The 8630-nt window shown below is 37.2% G+C and overlaps 1 pseudogene; it reads left to right on the top strand.

Annotated features, from left to right (window-relative positions):
* Nucleotides 1-290: 290 nt before the first annotated feature.
* LOC108967628 lies at nt 291-6101 on the top strand (annotated as a pseudogene).
* The last annotated feature ends 2529 nt before the right edge of the window (nt 6102-8630 follow it).

The following is an 8630-nucleotide window of genomic DNA, read 5'->3' as shown; positions in this document are numbered from 1 at the left end:
TTCTCCACTTGGTCCTTCCAACGGAGTGGAGGTCTTCCTTCTCCTCTGCTTCCCCCGGCGGGTCTCTCATCCGAGGCTGTTGTTGCGTTGTCATTGGGGTGGTTTTTTTACGTGGCGGGTCCCAAACCTAGCGCTCAACCCTATGCAGGGAATGTTTCGCCTTCTCACTTTAGCGCACCTTCAAACGGATGTTCTTARGCTACCCAGAGGATACTTGGTCAAGGACCGGAAGTCGTGAGCTGCTTGAGTCATATGTAAAAGAATCGTTTCTGGCCACTCCCAAGTGAATGGCGATCAGAAAACTTTCCTCACTTGCGTGAACTTATACCCATGACTACATCCTCCTTGAAATCGAGTTACTGTAGCAAATTGCTGCCAAAAAATTGACCGATCACAGTTCTTGAAACAAGTTTTTGGTACTTGTCGAGAGTATTGTAGCTTCGACTACCGGATTTAATGTCCTTTCTTGTTTTTCTTTCCACTTTCCACTGTTTACAATTAGTAATTCTCAAATAATTTTGAATTTCCAATACAAATTTTTCGCCGTGATAGTTAGCTAAGATATGCATCGTTAAAAATAAAAATTTTGTTCTTGCAAAGTCCCTCAGAAAATATTTATTTATGATTTTATCACAAACACCCTCAAAAGAATATTTCCATGAGTTCGCCACACATATCACGTGCATTATTGTATCTGATTTTTTCTTTTTTCCATTCGTTGCAGGTGTTTACAAATATTCTAATTTTATTTTAAATCCTATCGGTATGCAAGTGCACTACAATGCTGCGATATTCGATACTACTACTATGTAAACTCGATTTTTCGCTTCATTCGTTAGCGGAGCGCTAGTGGGACTATGTGCAAGGGTCCGAATAAGCAATGTGGAGGTTTTGTTAAGTCTTAAATTTAGCTTTTGCTGTCATTCTAACAAATTTACGACATGCACGAGCTCAGTACGTTCGAAAATGTTTAAAAAGAGCAAGGGCTTAAGTCGAACTAACATAGAAGTAGTTTTGTTCCAGTTGATTGCGTGACCGCAAAAGAGCAAAAAGTCAGATGAAAGATAAAGGCGATAATACTTTACTCAATATAAATATATATGTGAACATTCATGTAAAAATCAATACACTTATGTAGGTGTATATTTATATATATTGTGAACTATACGATTTAAATGATTCAGCGCCCTCTCTACTGACTAAATGTTCTATCAACGTAGTTATGTTTCATACAATATACATATAAGTACATACTAAACAAAGTACTTTTACTTTCATGACAGAAAATGAAACTTTGTATCAGCAACTAAGTACCACTTCACCCAGCGCGATCCAATCCCTAAAGTAAATGAGCATGTTTAAACATGAAATTTTCGGCGGTCTCAATTGGCGACAGCTACCATAGCCGCCAGCAGTTTTGCAAGCGCCTCAACATCAGACGAAGTGTTGCTGCTTGATCGATATCACCGTAAGTCAAGCGTACTCCAATTCGCCGCTACTTGACTTATGACTCGTGGGGAGACTTACAGCAGTTGCTGCGGAGCAAGGCATACAAGAATATGTCACAGGCACTGAATTTCTCGACGAAGAATCAGACGAAAATTCTAAATTCTACGCACTTCGATCAGACTTTGCAAATGATTTACCAGAAGCTTCCCATGTCCGCCTTGATTACGCTCACCAGGCTCTATGTCATCATCTTTGTGGCTAGTATGTTGGGTAATCTCATCACATGCATTGTTATATCGCGTAATAAATTAATGCACGAGTTGCATCTACTTTTTGAAACATTTCATATGCATGAATATTCAGGAAAATTCCGAAATAAATACCGGAAAATACCGTTTACGAGTTAATACAAGGTTGCCTCAATGCGGTATCTACATGGTGGGCTAGAAACGACCTAGCTCTCAATCCAAATATAGCTGAACTAGTTTTATTTATCAGGTAGTATAAAATCCGGATGTTTCCCTGTTGTTGTATTTCCTGTCTCACCTTGTCGAAAGGTGAAGGAGTTGGGCATCACCATGAAGCCCGATGTTGAGAGGTAAGTGGAAAAGGCATTGGTTACCTTAAATTGTTATAAAGAAGGTATTGGAAAGCGGTGTGGACTCTACACAAATGTTTTGGTTTAGCTTTCTGAAATCGTAACCAAATCCGTAATCAATAGTCGCAGTGTCGAAAACTGTAAAGGAGATAAGCTCGCATGAAGGGTACCCTTACCCAAATCCTATCAGAACCAGGTGATTCTCTGTTGGTGAGCACTCCAACTCTGTATTATTATATCTATTTGTCATATTTTCTACTACCCGGCGAATTGGCTGGAGTAGATATTAGATATGCGGCGAATAGATTTTGCTGAAAGCACTTTTAAGCACATACCACTCTACATAAACAAAGTTAATACGTAACATATTCTAACTATATAAAGAAATTTGATGTATCCATCCTAGAATATATTTTAGATAGAACAATTCACTATTTTTTGATTTCTGATGTTTACTCCAAACACTTGATAATTTCGCTTGCAGTTCTTTATTCTTACTGTGTGACCTTGTGATGCTAATAAAATTCCATGAGTGAATTATTTTATTGGTGACACTTTATGAAACTTTTTATTTAAGTTGAAGCAAATTTTAAACACGCGTTGGGCAGATCTGGGTTGAATTTAAACCCGCGACAGCACTTTCATCGAAATTAATAATAAATACTAATGCAACATATCTAATTATTTGATTTCAATTATCTTTGTTTTTTCAGGTACACCACAAGATATACATATATATATATATATATAGTTATTGGTACCCCAATGCCTTCCCCTTTGGCGATCTAATTTGCATACTTGACAGTCTTTTAGCGGAGACAATGCAACCGTGCTGACAATAACGGCATTTACCGTTGAGCGCTACATAGCGATATTTCATTCATTTCGGTGAGTAAAAGCTATGGGGTATTGATTAATGGTTTCATTGCGCTTTCAATTTCAGCTGGCTTTTATAATTCACCTTTAATTTATTTATAAAGTTATTTGAGTTTTCGTCACCAAGTAAATAGAGTGCTTTTTCTAATAAGTTAAATTGACAGCATGAAGATAATATTAAAAGGTGTAGCTGTCGCGCCCTTACCGTTAAAATAATGTCATTTTTGGATTCTTATTTCTTTTTCTCTTTTATATTTCAGCTTGGACTGACTACTTTTGCAATTGATATGCCTGCCAATTTTTAGCGCACACCACACAATGTTGCGTGTACGCGATTTTCACTTTAATACTTGTATACCTGAATCTTTAATATTTTAACGTAGTATTTTTATAGTAAAACTATTGTTGTTTTAGTTTTAAGTTTTGAACTCCCTGTCGTTCTATTGAAATTTCTTTTTTTCCTGCTCCTGGTTCCACTGTCTCTTTATCGCTTATTTGCAGACAGCACACCATGTAGAAGCTCTCGCGCGCTATCAAGTTCATCTTCGTTATTTGGGTAACAGCGCGGTTGCTCGCCCTGCCGCAGGCTATGCAATTCTACGTGGTATCTGAACAGGGCGAGATCTCGTGCACGGTGAGTTCAATGAGTTGCTATAATATACTTATATATAAATGTATATATATATGTATATAATTTGTACGTACCACTGAGAAGTCACTTAGATTTTTTATACCTTAGTGACGACTTCCGTTACCTTTCACATTCATGCCATTTTTCTCTGCAGGCTGTCGCTGTAGCGTCCTTCCTCTGCTGGGCGCCCTTCCACGTACAACTACTGATGGGTGTGTATGGCAGCAGGGCGAATATTAAAAAGCAACTGTTCAAAGATGTGTTAGAATCTGTAGACCACACATCCGGTGTGCTGTACTACCTATCGACCTGCATCAATGTGTTGCTCTACACTCTATGCTCTTGAGTCACGAATTCCGTGATGCTTTCAAGGTGAGTTAAGGTAAAGGTTACGTATACTAGTATATGTGTAAGACATGAGTGGGCAGAAAGAAACATTTACAACACGAATGGCGTTTGAATTGTAGGCGTAGGAGATGTTCAAACATTCAAGCTGCGTTCTAACACCTTTAACATAATGTTTTTTCTATATTTCACGCCTGGTTGGGAAATAATCTCACATCGTGTTATTTGTGGTACTGTCTTATTTCCAAATTCGTTCCACATTTCAACTAATCTCAAATGGTGAGTAGTTATAATCATTTCATCAACCCCTTTTCAATGAAATTCACTTCTTGATATCTCATTTAGTCTGTTTATATAATTTCCTACAACTTTTCATCACATCTCACCCGACGCGACTGCCCTCATATTTATAAACAAGCAGTTATCGATAATCACGTTTATCTCTGAATTAAAAAAAAAATATTCCATTTTCATTCACAGCTATCTCTAGCTCACTAATACGGATTTCCCGGTCACTCTCACAGTCAAAGCCACAACTACAGATAGCTCTGCTGAATAAAAATGCTCTTAATTATTATCACTCACACCGAGTTATGCAGTTATATAGTCGTGACTAAAGACATTAGCTTTCTCTGTAGGATAGCATCCTTATAACCCTGTCGAAGTGGAATGAATTCGTCGCAAATGAAGTTATCGGTATGACTGCAGGAATTGCAGCAGAAAAACAACAACAATCACAAGAGAAGCAACAATATCACATACTAAAATCTTAACTGCCCCAACGGCTCAAAGTCTCCGATAGCAATATTCTACTCGGCATAGATTTGGGCACTACGCTAAACTTTTGTTTTGTCATCGGTACGTCTCAGTCATCGGCAATAATCGCATGTCAATTAACTCGCAAAAGTTGGACAGCGTCCTTGGTCAATATGGGCAGAACGACAACACATTTTGTTTGAGTTAACTAGAATCCGAACCGTCCGTCACACCTAATAGTTTAATAATGAAAGGAATGCCTGGCTTACCACCACCGCCATAGCGGAATCGAACACGCTGGCACCGACCCGTACAAGTTTCAAACTTTCACGAATAATCAGTCGACGTAACCAAGACGTATTGTTGCTCGAGTCGATGCCGAGCACCGAACTAGTGCGCAGTGCTTCTAATTTGAAAGCCTAACATATTTTCTACTACTTACGAGAGCAATAAGAAAAAGCAGACGTACGTCCCCATAAAACATTTGACTCTCTTACCGTCATTTTTATTTAGCATACTCGTAAAAAGAAGCTGAGCGAACGGCATATTGGGGATGATATGGCACGTGATGTGCCTCCACAATTTACATACACACAAGGTTAATCGATTAAACTCCCATTCCTTGGATAGCACTCATGCGTAGCACATTATCTCCGACGCCGGTCATTCTTAAATCTGAAATCTACTTATAGAAATGCTTCAAAGAATTTGTTAATGGCTTAGCGAGTAAGCACATATAAAAGCGTAATAACTGTTCGACAGATTATACAACTTTGAATATGCCATCAGGTCAGGTCAACGCCTAACACTCAAACCTAGAAAAACTAATATGGGATGACTGCATAAAAATCAGCGCTTTTTGAAAACAAAAAAGTAAGAGTTTTCAAAAATCAGTCGCTTATTTGCATATTTCTATAACTTTATTTCGTAAATGAATAATCACTAGAGTGTTGTCTACATTATCTAAACAATATTATCCATCATCCTTTTCCGTCACACATTTTTGGAAACTTAAATGCAGAAATAGAATAAATTGTAAGGAATAACTAATCATATGCTTAAAAGCAGAATCCACCCTGTTCGAATGTATTTGCCCTAAGCGAAATTTCTTTTTCCTGCATCTTGTACCGATGCCTTCGCAATTATTGAAAAACTTAGAAAGCTGTGCTTGGCGTTGTAGAATGTTGTAACCAATTAAATGAAGCTATATACATATAAGCAGATTATAGCGATAGGGGGTCATAGGGGTCTTAATGTTATAATTAAAGTTACTTTAATACTAATGGACTTTACAATACCTGTTTTTATTTTTTCTCTTCTTTTTTCCTAGCCTCTCTGCTACCAGTTTGACTGTATAAACCATGGTGCTAATTGACGTGACTCCACCAGCGAATATTACCCGATGTGATATAGATTTAGATGCAAATTGCTGTAAATAATGTCCGATAGTACGAACTTTGAAACTAAAAGGTTTTCTAAAAAAAAGTATTGTAGCTAATTAGCTTAATATTTTAATATATTTTTGATCAATAAATTATTATGATTATTAAAAAATTCATAACAACGTTTCTTTATAAAATATCGAGTTTTGCTTTCAAGATTTTACTATTTGATTCAAGCTTCTTATCCAACCATTAATCAAAGCTAAGCTCAAGCTTTTAACGATGAGTTACCTTCTTTGAATAATTTGGCAGATATTAGGCTTTACTCTATTTAGGATAGGATATATAAATATTCTGTTATGAGGTTTAAAAATTTAAATATTAATATGCCGGAGCAGTTTTGTTTATCTTACATTGGGTTCGTGATTTGTCCTTGCGTCCTTAATTCGTAGCAGAAAAAACGTAAGCGGAAAGAAGATAAAATGCAAAAAGAAAGTAATCAACAAATGTACAGCAGCAAGGGCAATGTGTGAAAACTTCCACACGAAAAAAGAGGAAACCCGGTTGCCGTTAACAACGCCGTTATTGCGTTTACTTGCTGCATAAAATTTTGTAGGTTTCTTCCTGCGAGCCAGTTGGCTTCCTTGCCAGCTTATCGACTCGGCTGCCATTTATTCGCCTGCAATACTGCATACCTTTCGTTAACCAAATCATCTTGCATTCCAAGCGAAACCCAACTGAAAGACGGCTACACAGTAGAAGTGTGTTAGTGCGTTGTTGCATCACATTTAATAAAATCAAAATGACTCAATAAATAGATTCACCATGTTCCGGTGTCGCGTTTGTCCTTCGCTTCTCGTTGTTGCGTGGTTTATTACTCGCTATGTTGGTGGGCGTTCATATAAAGTCGCCCATTGCTGTTTACCGCTATTGTGTGCTGCTATTTTACACATTTACGCCTTGTGTGCCGATGCCACGTTGTAAACAACGGGTGCATAACTGCACATAATGGTTTTATGAGCTAACTATTAGCTTGACACCCTACTTCATAAACGCCAACATGGAGAATTCGTAGGAAGCGACAGTTGGGCGAAAAGAGCGAATGTTGTGAAAAAAGTAGCAAAACAGTTGTTGTTGGTGTACACAGATTATAATTTCACGTTAATGAAGGAAATTAAGACCCAAACCGAAGTCACAAAAAATAATTTAAATAATTTATATATGAAAATTATTCGCTGATATAAAACTTAAATATGTCATACTGAGAAAGGATTTGAAATTGTGTTTGTAGTAAACTAAGAGATGGCAACAAAGTCCATAATAATTTTCCATAGGATAATAGGTGCCCACAATAATTTTCTGAGCTCATAATTTTCTTCATTATTTATTTCTGTGATTTTATAACCTGAACAGGGTACATTAAGTTTATCATGTTATACTCATAAGAAAAAAGTTCTGTCTGTTTGTTTATGCGACTGCCTGCATATACGTGAACTAGTTCTCAGTGTTTGAGATATCGATCTGAAATTTTTCAAAAGTTCCTTTTTTTCCCAAAGAACTGCTCATTTGTCGGAAAAGTCAATATAGGATCGCTATAGCATATAGCTGACATACAAACTGAATGATTTTAATCAAGTCTTTGTATGGAAAACCTTTTTATTTGACGAGATATCTTCACGAAATTTGGCACGAGTTATTGTTGTAATTAATACCGTTAGGATGGTAAGGATTAGATAAATTTTTCAACGGCGTCATCCAATGGTGGGCCTACGAAAAGTACTGTTTCGATGGGGTTGGAACAAAGGGGGTCAGATATGTTGTGCTAGTAGGGCATTGAAAGAGGTGGCTAGTGTCATGCGGGGACTCACTACACGCTGAACATATGTTTGATATATCAGGTTTTACAACCTACCTCTAGTTTAACCTGCTACAGTAAGGGTCATTCTCGTTTCTCGCGTCAACTCAAGCTCTTTTTTGCTATTGCTTTCTAAGTCTCTTCGGCGTATTGTCTTACGTCGTGAGCGTCGTTGAGATAGGACCACTTGTTGCTCCTAACATTCGGTTCCGCTCCAAGCAGGTAACTGCAGATATACTTTTTTGTAATATTTTTTTTTTTATAATTTTTGCGAAAGCCATGCAGCACAAATTGCTTTGAGAGGAGTGCATTAAAAAAATAGCAAATCTTCATTGCGCTTTAACACTCGCATATATATTTCTATTTGCATATTTAAATACTCTCGGTTGAGCGAGAAGACTACTGCCTGCTGAGTGCACTTCAAGTGAACTTCGAAGAAAAAGTATGAAATAAAATAAATTTCCGTTGGAGCACAAATGCGGATTCGAGAGTAAATGCAGTTTGAAAATGAAATTGCCTGCGTTAAAGCACACATTAAACTGTCAGAGCATGTGAGTGGGCGTGTGAACATTGCCTGCAAGAAATATGGACTAAGCTCTAAGAAGACAGCTTTTGGTTTTGCGTAAGCTTCTACAAGACAGACATAGTAAATTGAAGGAGAATGTTAAGCGTCTTTATAGTAATAATAGCAAGGTTCTAGAACATTAATACAAAAGTCTAAAATATGTGGAAATTAAT

The sequence above is a fragment of the Bactrocera latifrons genome, unplaced genomic scaffold (assembly GCF_001853355.1).
Source record: "Bactrocera latifrons isolate USDA-ARS-PBARC rearing strain unplaced genomic scaffold, ASM185335v1 scaffold_193, whole genome shotgun sequence".
Classification (NCBI taxonomy): Eukaryota; Metazoa; Arthropoda; class Insecta; order Diptera; family Tephritidae; genus Bactrocera; species Bactrocera latifrons.
This window is presented reverse-complemented; position numbering and strand designations above follow the sequence as displayed.